This window comes from Molothrus ater, chromosome 4 (genome assembly GCF_012460135.2).
Source record: "Molothrus ater isolate BHLD 08-10-18 breed brown headed cowbird chromosome 4, BPBGC_Mater_1.1, whole genome shotgun sequence".
Lineage (NCBI taxonomy): Eukaryota > Metazoa > Chordata > Aves > Passeriformes > Icteridae > Molothrus > Molothrus ater.
In genome coordinates, this window is record NC_050481.2 from 63,236,299 (window position 1) to 63,248,235 (window position 11,937).

General features: G+C 39.5%; 1 long non-coding RNA gene across 1 annotated transcript; it reads left to right on the plus strand.

Moving 5' to 3' along the window:
* Positions 1-126: 126 nt before the first annotated feature.
* On the plus strand, positions 127-9,283 carry LOC118685800 (uncharacterized). Its single transcript, XR_004980041.1, has 3 exons — positions 127-317; positions 1,620-1,762; positions 7,331-9,283. It is a non-coding gene; the product is annotated as an uncharacterized LOC118685800 (long non-coding RNA).
* Positions 9,284-11,937: the final 2,654 nt, after the last annotated feature.

Consider the following 11,937-nt stretch of genomic DNA (forward strand, 5'->3'; position numbering starts at 1 on the left):
GCTCCGGCGGGGCGGGCAGTGCGCAGGCGCGGGCTGGCGGCGGCCGTTCGAACGGGGCCGGGAGCGGGAGCCGGGCTCGGGCTCGCACCGTGAGCACGGCGGGCCCGGGACACAGAGCGCAGCCTGGGAGGGACGGATAGCCCACGGCTCGGAGCGCAGGTGGGGCTGGGAGCCGCCTCAGACAGGTGTGCCGCGCCTTTGAAGGCCGGGAATAAAGCGAGACGGAGCGCGGGATGAGGGAGCGGCGGGCACTGCCTGCACCGGGAGCCTGAGGCGGAGCGGGGCACTGAGGGGTTATTAACGCCTAAAGGACAAAGGTATGTACCAAGTGTTAATAACTGAGGGGTTATTAGCACCTAAAGGACAAAGGTATGTGCCAAGTGTTAATAACTGAGGGGTTATTAGCACCTAAAGGACAAAGGTGTGTGCCAAGGGGGAGCTTCACCGCCCGGTGGAGCTGGGCACAGGCAGCAAGTGCTCAAAATACACCGGGGACGGCTCTTCAAAAGGGCAACGCTGGTAGCCCTTATTTTAAATAGGAGAAATAGGAAGAGGGGGGGAAAAAAGTTAACACCAGTTAAAAAATTCGTAAGGAATGTAAGAGTCAGAGAAAGGGAAGAATTAACCAAATCTCTTTGAGTTTCCTACAGAACCTGAAAGGATTTTGTGATCTTAGCAGAAGAATGTCATCTTTAATTGTTAACATGTACTTGTAGCAATCCTTTGTATGTGGGGTATTTAATTTTATTTCTCTACACACGGGAAACCTGACACTGAACCTACCAGGCACAAGTTGAAGGAGAATTCTTACCTTTTTCTGACGATTTTTGGGTTTTTTCCCCAGTCTCCAGAGCGGAATATCTGTGGCTTAATGGTTTAACTTCAGTCATTTGTCTAATTCTTATCCAGTCTAGGAAATTGTTTCTTAATAATTCCATCCTGAGCTGAAATGCTTATAGGATACCAGTGTCTTCAGCAAAACAAAAACACAGGGCAAAGGGAAAAGCTCTTTGGAAAAACAGAGTATCCTGATACTTACTCTGTCCTTCACCTTCTCATTCTGCTGGTTTTTTCCTTTGTCAATCCATCTCAATGAGGTTTCTACCAATCTGAGCCATTTCAGATTGACCTAGATCCCAGTTTTGTTATCTCTGTCCAGTTTTATGGGAAAAGCTTCTGAAAAGAAAAAATAACCAAATAAAATAAGCATTATGTATTTTTCTCATCCTCACAGAAGATATCATGGCAGATCAGTGTAACAGATTTCCAAACTTCTTCAGATGTACTGTGTCTCATAAAAGTAATTACTAAGTCCTTAAGGATGCTAAAAATTCAAAACTCAAGGAAGAAAGTTGAGTGGTTAATTTTAAACCTCACAGTTGATTCTTTTAGGTGAGGTACAGTAATTTTAAAAAATACTCCAGTGATTTAAGTTTGCCCAAAGAAGCTATAATTCATTATCCTTTTGGCTGGGAAGATGTCACAGGTAGAGAATTGTGTTCCACAAATCCAAGCTGTTGGTTTGGGTTGCCATCCCTTAACAACCTCCAGCTTTCACAGAAGGTTGTTAAGACTTTATATCTTTTGCCACTGTCTCTGTTGCTGTGTTACCCCAACAGATCTAGGACTGGCTTGCACAACCTCCTTGCCTGTAGAATGGAAAATTGATCAATGGAAATTGAATGGGAATTGATCAATTTCAGCCTGACCTTGTAAACAGCTGTAACTGAAGAAAATCTCTTGGAGAGTGACAAGTGGAATTGTAAGTATCCCACAGAGGTAACTGCAGGACTCCCACTGCATCTTTATGGAGTTGATACACAGGAATCATGTTTTATTTTGCTTTGAAGAGGAGGGATGCTAAAAAGTGCCGTCAGCATCTGCTAACTAAACTAATTACTCCATGGCAGTGTCAGATTACCCCTTCCAAATATACTGAACCTGTTGTATTTGTGATAATCAACAGAATTGCTTGCACTTTGTAGTAGCACAGGAGCATGTCATTAGTCTGGCCTCACAGAAGGCTATTTTGTACCACAGCAGAATTTCCTATTTAAGTCATACTCAGGAAGGAAGAAGTGAGAGCTGAGGGCTGACACGCCACAGGTGTGCACACACACCCTCCTTTCAGTCAGAAAAATCCAACTCATCCAGAATGAATTTAGTGCTTTGCTTCAGTGCTTTTGGAAATGGTGATTAAACTTCATGTTATAATCTGGAACAAGGCGATTAATGGCCCCTCAAAAATCCACACAGGATTTCAGCTGTAACTTACTGTTTTCACCACTGTTGGAGACAACAAAGGAAGAAAGAGTGTGAAACAAAGTGATAAGGATTTGTGGCTTTGGGGCTGGAAAAGCTTTAGCTTATGAGGCCTAAGTAGCTTAATGTTGGGCATACAGACATCTCAATCACACCAGGGGTGGCTGTCACCACACAGCTTGTCAGGCTTCATCTGGAGAGGTTCACAATGCATCCTGTAATGGACTGTGAGCATTGCTGTCACAAACACCAGATGAGAAATCAGAAAATAAACATAGTCCAGCATCTGACACAAAGTCTGTGGTTTTAATTACCATTGTTTAATTACCTTAGTTAAAGGAATGGAAGTGTTGGTTGTTCCAAAATGGTTTTTAGACATACAGAAAAATCCTCACATAAATATCACTTTTATCATTTAATGTTTTCAGCCTGTTTAAAACAATAAAATTGTACATGATTGTCAGTGTCAAATGCTTGTTCAGTTTTTCAGTTTACAAATATGATTCCAACTTTCCTAGTTTGATTTTGTTCTGAGCAGCAGGGAAGGCTCTGTGTCATATACAGTGTAGTTAGCTTGGCCAGTTAATACATAGCTGGGAGCAAAATCATTGTTAAAGAGCTTATTTATAATTCCAAAAGCAAAGATCATGTTTTGTACATTGAGGACTGTATGAACACACAGCCATCAGGATCTACCTTGGTTTATATAATAATTAGAAATTATTTATATAATTTATATAATTATATATTATCTAATATTTAGAAATACCTTTCCCTTTATTCTGAACGTAGTTTTCTACCTGGTATGAGACACTCCTGGCAGTGGGAAATGGAAGGAAATATTTTTGTAAAAATGCATTTTGGTTTGGATGATGGTGGTTCCCATCCATGCATGCTGATTTACAAAAACCCTTACAAGGAGTTGTGAAGTAGTAGAAATAAAGGGGGATAGACACAGATCCTGTTGAGTCTTGACTAGCCAATAGAGGATATGTCCTCCCAAATTCTAGTTAATGTTAAAAGGATTGATCCTTGTGCATCTACATGGCTTTGTAATTGTGTCCTTACCTACTATCATACTTAATTAAACATAAAAATGTAGTTAAATAGATTTTGTGTGGTAAGGGTCTTTTGTGCATTTAAATATGTGAATGGTGCCACTTGCAAAATTAAAGGTTCAAATGGTAAACTGGAACGATTTTTTGTGTGTGAAAACAGGCATAGCCAAGCCATGGTCCTGACTGTGCCTTTGGAAAGCACCACAATATAAATATAACTTTTTAATATCCTAAGAAAATTAATTCCCCTACAATGGAATGTGCTGTATTTATTTTCCCAAATTCACTAAAAGAGTTCAAATGAAACATTTTGCTGTAGTCAAAAACTGAAAGCACAGAGTAGTGCTCACTGATGTCAATTTTTCTTTCCTTAAGTATAGCTACATGTTGTTAAAGGTGATGTCATGTTAAACCTGCAGTGCTGATGAACAATCCTAATATATAGAACCAAAACATCTGCTAAAATATCTACTTCAAGGACACAATCATACTTAATACACTTCTGTCAAGAACTGGAAACCCAAGAATTGAGTTTGGCCTTACTTGTTATCAGTGAAAGCACAGAAACTTCTACACCAGTATTTCTTGTGGGCAAAGAGTTTATACCCAAAATTCCTCAGTTCCTGATAAATGCCTTGCTGAGCCTGAGTGTAAATTTTTTATCTCATATTGTGTCTTGGACACCTTCTAATATTGTTAAAACACATACACCAAAATAAAAAAAATTCTGGTGTATTTCTTTCCCTTTTTTTTTTCTCTAAAGGGACTGTTGGTTTTATTTGTTTATTTGATCTTTAAGCCTTGAAGCTTTAATTTTCTAATTCAGAATTGCCTGACTAATTAACCTGGCTTTGTGGCTCCATTGAAGCTGTGTCTCTTGTCCCATTGATCTCACATAAGCTGAGTGTCTTCAGTTCCATTGGGCTTAAAAATGTGTATGATCCAGCAGCTGGATTTACATATTCTGAAGAACTACTCTGTATTTTTGGTTCTGTACAGGAAAGGGATATCTCAGGGAGTTATTCCTTGTGGCTCCAAGTACCATGCAAAAAAAGTCATTATTGTCTTATTCTGCAATACTCATTGAGCAAGCAAGCTCTATCCTTGCATCTAAAGAGCAAGTTAAATTGGGATCATGCATGATATCCTGCAGTGTTCTGCTCCTGTCTCCCTCTTTGGAGCCATTTCCAGTGTGACTCTCAGGTTCATGCACTTTACAAGGGTGACACATCAGGACTCTGCTGGCTGAGGTATCACTAAGCACGTATCCTAATGATGAGGTAAAAGTGCCAGTCCAAAAATGCCCCTCATATCCCTGAACCTCAGGAAAAACATGCTGGGAGTTCTCCATATTGACATATGACTACAGGAAAAGAAACTGAGGGAAAATAAGAACCTGAGGCACTGCAGAGGCAACATGAGTAATAGAGAAATCAGCTTTGCATATTCCTATTTAACATAATTCCTCTGATAAAAGACCCTGGCTATAGAGCAAACTATGTAGCATTAAAGTGAGGAGGAGGGATCCTCTACTCTCAGCAGTTAACCCAAGAATCATTTTACCTTGCTCTAGTCTGTATGTGGCAAAGTCAAGTCCAAACATTTTTCCATTTCCTCATCTAAGCTTTTAATCTCCAAACTTTGGAGAGGACAGAAAGTCCTTTTGGACCAAGTTCAGTCTGGCTGTATGATACCTCCCAGAGCCACAGCTCTGCTTGTGGTTATCCCTTCTCCTGAAGTTCAGCTGAGCATGGCATGGCTGCAGTGACACAAAGGTGGCTTTGGCACAAACAGCAGCCATTCCTATTAACACAGAATGATAGGATTCTGCCCTGGCACTCAAATCTGCTTTAGCTCAGACTGACTTCATCTTCCCCCACCTCATAACTAGATTCTGAATGGCTTTTAAATGAAATTAGAAGATACTTGCTCATTCCAGGTAAAAACTATCATGATTATTAGTATAACTTCAGCAATTAAAACTCATATAAAATACACTAAGATATACCTACATAGAAGAGGATTATTTTTTTGTGCTCCACCAAAACTTTGGTTTCATCTAAGAATAGACTTGCAGTTATTCTAAATGACCTTCTGAAATGAAAGCTCATTTGTTAAGAGTCATTTTGGGCTTGACAGCATGTGTGGAATTCTGAGTACCTTCACCATCGCTTCTTAAGTTCCTCTCAGAACTAGGTTAAGGTCTTGCCTCCTATTAAAATTTCAGTTCCATGGTAAGAGTTGAATGTTGATGGATAATTTATTTCAACCTGTGCCAGCCTACTTCCTCTTTCACCTTCTTAAGTATACAACATCTGTGGTGACTTGCATGAGCCTGGTGACCCAGGCATTTCCTGGTGAAGTCCTGGTGATTGTGGCTGGTCTTCCATTAGCGTTTTCACATTCTTTCCTTGACAACTGGCATCCCCCAAGTTATTGCCTAGCATAGCATCCTAATTTCATCTGAAATAGAAAATTAGCCTATGCATTTTTTCATAAGATACATTTTTCTTAATAGTGGACTTAAACCACATACCTTACACATCAAAAGCATTTCCTTTTCATTTGGAGTGGGCAAGACAAGATCAGAAGAATTTGCTGTGTCTCCAGCTAAGAGATTCAGAGGCACAGCTACAGCTGGTTCCTGGTGTCTCAGCACAGGGCTGTCAGCTGAAGGTGCTGGTACCTTCTGCAAGCAAACCACAGTGCCTGTGGGATGTTGCATGGAGTTCATTGCATGAATGAACACATCCAGGCAATCTTACAGAAGGAAAGTCTGCTTAAGAATAAAGTTCTCCAATGTACAGGATGCCTTTTTTAACCAGCTTGCTAAAATAAGGCCATGGATTGTTCTTATGAGAATGCACAAACCAAATCACAAGAACTTCTTGGCAGCAAGGAGACACAAAACAAGGCATTATTTCTGGTGTTCTTATTATGCCATTTCAACTGTGGTGAAATTCAGTCTCATTTTTTACTGAATGTTAACCAATGTGAACGAGCTCTAAATATGCTTAAATCATTGAATAGATGAGCTGTAGATTTAAACCCTATGTGGACAGTTAGTTTGGTTAAAGATTTAACTCTGGTATATTTCATTTAGTGAAGTTGTAAGTTAAGTTACATTAATAAGATTTTCTATCTTTTCATTTAAGTTTAAAGAAAGCATAGGCATTATAGTTAACATAAGTTCATGTGGACAAGGTTTTATGCATTCATAAAAGAGATTGCATTTGATCTGATTATATTGAATTAAAGATAAATTATAGTTAAACCTCTAGGGAGAAAAATGAGGGTCCTGGAGAGTTTTTAAAGTAATTTTAATTAATTTTTTAAATATGTTTACTTTGCACTTTGTAGAAAATTGATATTCCTATAGTTTCCCTCAGTGAAACAAGCCTTCCTCAAGCTGTGATAAGTGCTTATCAACATTTCAGTCTGTTGGAGATTTTATACCTTTAAATGGTATGCACCAATTCATTTTTTTTCTTGCAATGCATAGCAATCCAGAACTTACCCCTAAGGTAACAACATGCAGTAAAGCAATTCAGCTCTGAGCTCAGCTGGGACAGATTCCCTGGGAGGCTTCCATGGAAGATGAAGGAACTTGTGAGTGCTGTCAGTTTTTCAAGAACACTCTCCTGGAAGCACAAAACCAGTTCATGCTCTCTAAGGGTAAGGAAGGTAGGTGGAATAAGATACTCCCTTGGCTTAAATGTGAGCTTTTGGGCCTACTCAAAACCAAAAGAGAAGCATACCAGAGATGGAAAACCCATGGAGAACTACAAGGGTGTTGCCCGGGTAAGCAGATGCAGTTAGAAAAGCAAAAGCTCAGCTCAGCTGAAATTGGCCAGAGAGGTTGAAAACACAAGAAAGGGTTCTTTGGATACATGAACAACAAACAGAAGGAACTATTGGCCCACTGTTCAGCAGCAGAGGTGAGCTGGTCACCTATAATGCTGAAAAGGCTGAGATTCTTAACACATTCTTCACCTCTCTCTTGACCTTAGGACACAGGTCCCAGGATCAAAAATCCAGGTTTATAGAAACAGCAACAGACACTGTCAGTGAAAGAAGAGCTTGTCTGTGAACTAGCACAGGAGCCTGACACCTACAAATTGATGGGTCCTAATGTCACACATCCAAGGGTTCTAACAGAGCTGTTTGATGTCATTCCAAGGATGCTCTCCATAATCTTGGAGAAGTTGTGGATATCAGGGGACGTCCTAGAAGACTGGAAGAAGGCTAATGGCAGCCCACCTACAAGAAGGGCTTAAAGGAGGATCCAGGAAATTACAGGCCCGTCAGTTTTACACCATTCCCTGGGAAAGTTGGGGAACAAATTCTCCTGGGGGTTCTCACAATGTAAATGAAGCACATGATTGGGAAAAGCCAGCAGGGATTCACCAAAGGCAAGTCATGCTTGACAAACCTGATCACCTTCTGACAACACCATGCCCTGCTCAGCTGATGTGGGGTGAGCAATGGACATTGTCCCCAAGGCTTTCAGTGTGTCTTCCCAGAGACTCCTCCTAAGGTGCTGGATGCATTAGGAACTGGACTGGTCCATGCAGTGGATGGGAAACTGGCTAGCCAGACACAGCCAGAGTATGGTGGTAAAGAAATAACTCCTTTCCAAACTGGCAGCCTGTGACAAGCGGGGTCCCCCAGGGATCGATATTGGGACCATGTCTGTTTAATATCTTCATAAGTGATCTGGACGGAATTAAGTGTATCCTGATGAAGTTTGCTGATAATACCAAGCTGAGGGGGAAAGTGGACACTTTGGGAGGGAGAGCCACCCTGCAGGAAGACCTGGATAGCCTGGAAGAATGGGCTGCCACGAACTTTATGAAGTTCACAGAATTCACAGAATGACCAGGTTGGAAGAGACCTTGAAGATCATCAAGTCCAGCCCATTCCCTAACACCTCAACTAAGCCATGGCACCAAGTGCCACATCCAGTCTTTTTCAAACACATCCAGGGATGGTGACTCCACCACCTCTTCAGGCAGATCATTCCAGAACTTTATGACTCTTGTCGTGAAAAACTTCTTCCTAACATCCAACCTATATTTCCCTTGGTGCACAAGTTCCACAAGGACAAGAATCTGCACCTGGGAAAATCCAATCCAGGAGTGCAGCACAGGTGGGGATCTGGCTGGTTGGGTACCAGCCCGGTGGTGAGGGACCTGAGGGTCCTGGTAGACAACAAGCTCAGTATGAGTGACCAGGGTGCTGCTGCTGCTGCAGCAAAGAAAGCCAAGAAAGTCTGGACAGGGTCCCTTCAACCTGGTACTATGTGATACTAGGATCAAACTGAGATCTAATTACCAGTAGTAATTAGTCATCCCTACATAACTGGATGTCATTCACTGTGGATGACTGGTCTGCTTTTTAAAGAACATACCTGAAATTATTCATCCTTATTAGAAATGTGGTTCAATAAATACCTTAAAATAAGCTGTAACAGAATGAAAAATTTCCATCCAGAAAAAATATGCATAGGAAGAAAATTTCGCACCCAAAATGGCAAAGTATTTCAAATGTTTCTGTTAAAACACTAAAAAAGATCAACACAAAAGTTTAATGATGTAGTCTCAAGCTTGCAGACACAGGAAGCATGCTACCATAAAATCAGGGGAAATAGATTAGCAATCTAGAGACCAGATGGTTAGTATTTACTTGCTGACATAACACCACCAAATGTTCCTAAATTTCTTTTTTAAATTTGTCTTTCACATTACATTATCAGCATAGGAACTGATCTTGCAAACATATACATAAAGATTTCAATATATTTATTCATTTGGGTAGTCCCATTGACTTTAGAACAGGAGACTGTTCACAGAACCAGGCTGTCAACTTGGGGTAAATCTACAGAGTGGTAAGCTATTTGCCTACACCAATTTGGGCAGGCTGTCTGTGGAAAAAAAAAATAAATAAATACAATCCTGCATACATCTTTTTGTTCTGTTTTTTTTTTTTTTCTTTGCAAGACAGAGCAGTTTATGGAGAATATGATAGAAGCCATTCCCCATCCATAAATTTATATCCTGGTCTGGTCGATAACTGTTCAACTTGACAGGGCCTGAAATAAACTGAAGTCTTAAAATGCTTCTCCAGTTTGAAGTCAAAAAGTAAAAATAAATTTTAAAAAATTTACCAACATTTTTATCCAGCAAATTTTAATACCAGCATGAGAAAATGTTACTTAATTATTACAGGATCCTCCTACAAATTACTTAACCTCTCTCCTCTGTGAAAAATATCCTTGATTCCAAATGTTTGTTCAGAGCCTTATTTTTCTCTGGTGGAAAAAACCTGTCACTCCTTGCTTTACACTGTTTGTAACTTGTTTAAGTTACCTCTAGGGGCTCTCTATTCCAAATATACAGAATTTCACTAGCATTAGCTTTTCATACTCAATGTTTTCTCCTTCAGCTTTATGTTTTTTCTTTCATTTTCACTTTCTAAAGTGTTGCGTTCCCTCATCCCAGTCATTACTGGGGTTTTTTGAGCATTTACATTGCCCTTTTGTCCAACATATTTTTTCCCATCTTTCATCAAAATCTGCTTCTCAATTGCTTGCATGTTTCTCAATGTCTCATTTTCTCATCTGCCTCCTCAGGTTCCTTTTCCTTTATTATCACATCACTTACAAAGTCACCTGCCTCCAGGCAGTGTATTCCCTCCCCTATTTAACTTTTTCCATTTGCACCATCTGTGTGTGTACGTGTAATACAAGCGCTTCACTTGGTGAAAGTGATATCAAACTGAGTTGACCCCGTTACTGCCCTGAAAATAAGAAATTTGTTTTCCTATGCTACATTTTCTTTTTTGATCACACTTTTAGAAGGAGAGAGTTCCTTTAATGTCATAGTTAAAATGATAAACTTGGGTAATTCCTCATGTGCTCCCCTTGAACACTTATTATACTCAGCTCCCTACTCATACAGACACAGCAGCAGTGTCTGTCTCTGTTTTGCAAAACCAGGAATTCTACCAAGAATTTTAATTCTAGGCAGGTCTCTCAAGTTATAATTTGTCTGAATATCACAAACATTCAAATATCTGTACCTGCAGCTAACTATCCCATACAGTGGAAGAGGCTGTGACTACCTCAAACAAAAAAATAAATCCCCTCAAAAACACTCAAACTATTTTTTCAAGTAAACCTTCAATCTCTACAGAAACAAAAGGAGCAGCAGCAAAAGGAAACTATGGGTAGGTGGGGAATTTTCAACCTGTCAAAAAGCATTAGAAAAGTTCTGTCATACATAAAACTTGTAATATTTGTCTAAAGCTTTGCTGTATTCACTCTCTAGGCAAAAACAGGGCTAGAACACAGGTAATCTGCAGGGTGGGAAAAAAACCTTTTGTTAAAGAGATGATGATTTAAAACTTGAACTTCTAAATATAACTACTAGAAGTGATGTTTTATATGGAAAAAAAATCTCAGAAACACCAGAAAATACCATGTCCTTTAAAGCAGTTATGTAAGATAACGTTTGGAGTCTCATCTAGAATGCTGTGGCACTCATTTTTAAAATGGATGAACTCAAAAGAGCAAACTTAGCAAAACAGTCATCAAAATCCTACCTTATAAAAGAGTATTATCCATCAGAAGAAGGGTTGCATGGGGCATGACCTCTAGCTCTCAAGAGTAAATGCCATATAAAGCAACAAAATCAGCGTTGATACAAGAAAAAAATTGGTATAAATTAATCAGGAACAATCCTAGAAGCAATTTTATAAACTGCATTTACCTGTCTGTAATGCAGATCTTCATGCAATTCTGGGGACAAAACACCTAACTCGTTTTAAGAAACAGGTTCACACATTTACAAAAGGGATTGTATGACATGGTTCCTTGTGGTAGCAGGCAAGGAATGAGATTTTCTCCATTCTTGTGTTCCTACAGATCTGGAGCTCTAATAACAGGGAAGGAGGGGGGGATACCTACTCTACAGTACAAGGTTCAGCTGTGCTGCCATTGTTACTGCTCATTAATTGGATTTAATTGCTATATGATTTAAGTAGATAGTAAGAGTAAATACCATTAATTCCCGTGGAGTCAGGGGAGAATTTCTTTATATCTTGCTGTAAACAAGTTAAAGTATCAGGAGGCACTGAACATGTGGCCTACCTGAATGCATGACAGATGTACATTTGAAATGTAGAATCAGAAAAGAAACTTGGCATTTTTCCAATCGTGTAATCACTGTAGTAAAGGTGGGGTGAGGGACAGTTACTTTGTTTATATTTCAGTAGCCACCATTTTCTCCAAGTTCAGTCTTTGACTACATTTGCCGTATCCTGTTATCATTAATTAAAATCAGTAGGAATGGGCCACATTTAGATATTTAATAACTTTTAATCTTCATACCTGGAGGTCCTTCTAAGAAATATTTCCACATATTATTAATTTGCTTGGTGAGTATAACCTTCATCCTGTTCAGCAAGCATAATTAGAGATTAATTTGTTGTGTCAGGGATTTAAAATATTTTAGCTCACCTTTAGGCAACAACACATTAAATTATATAGGAGAATGCAAACACCTTCAAAGACAAAGTTTTAAGAGGGGACATTATTCAACAGTGAAAATGTAAAATG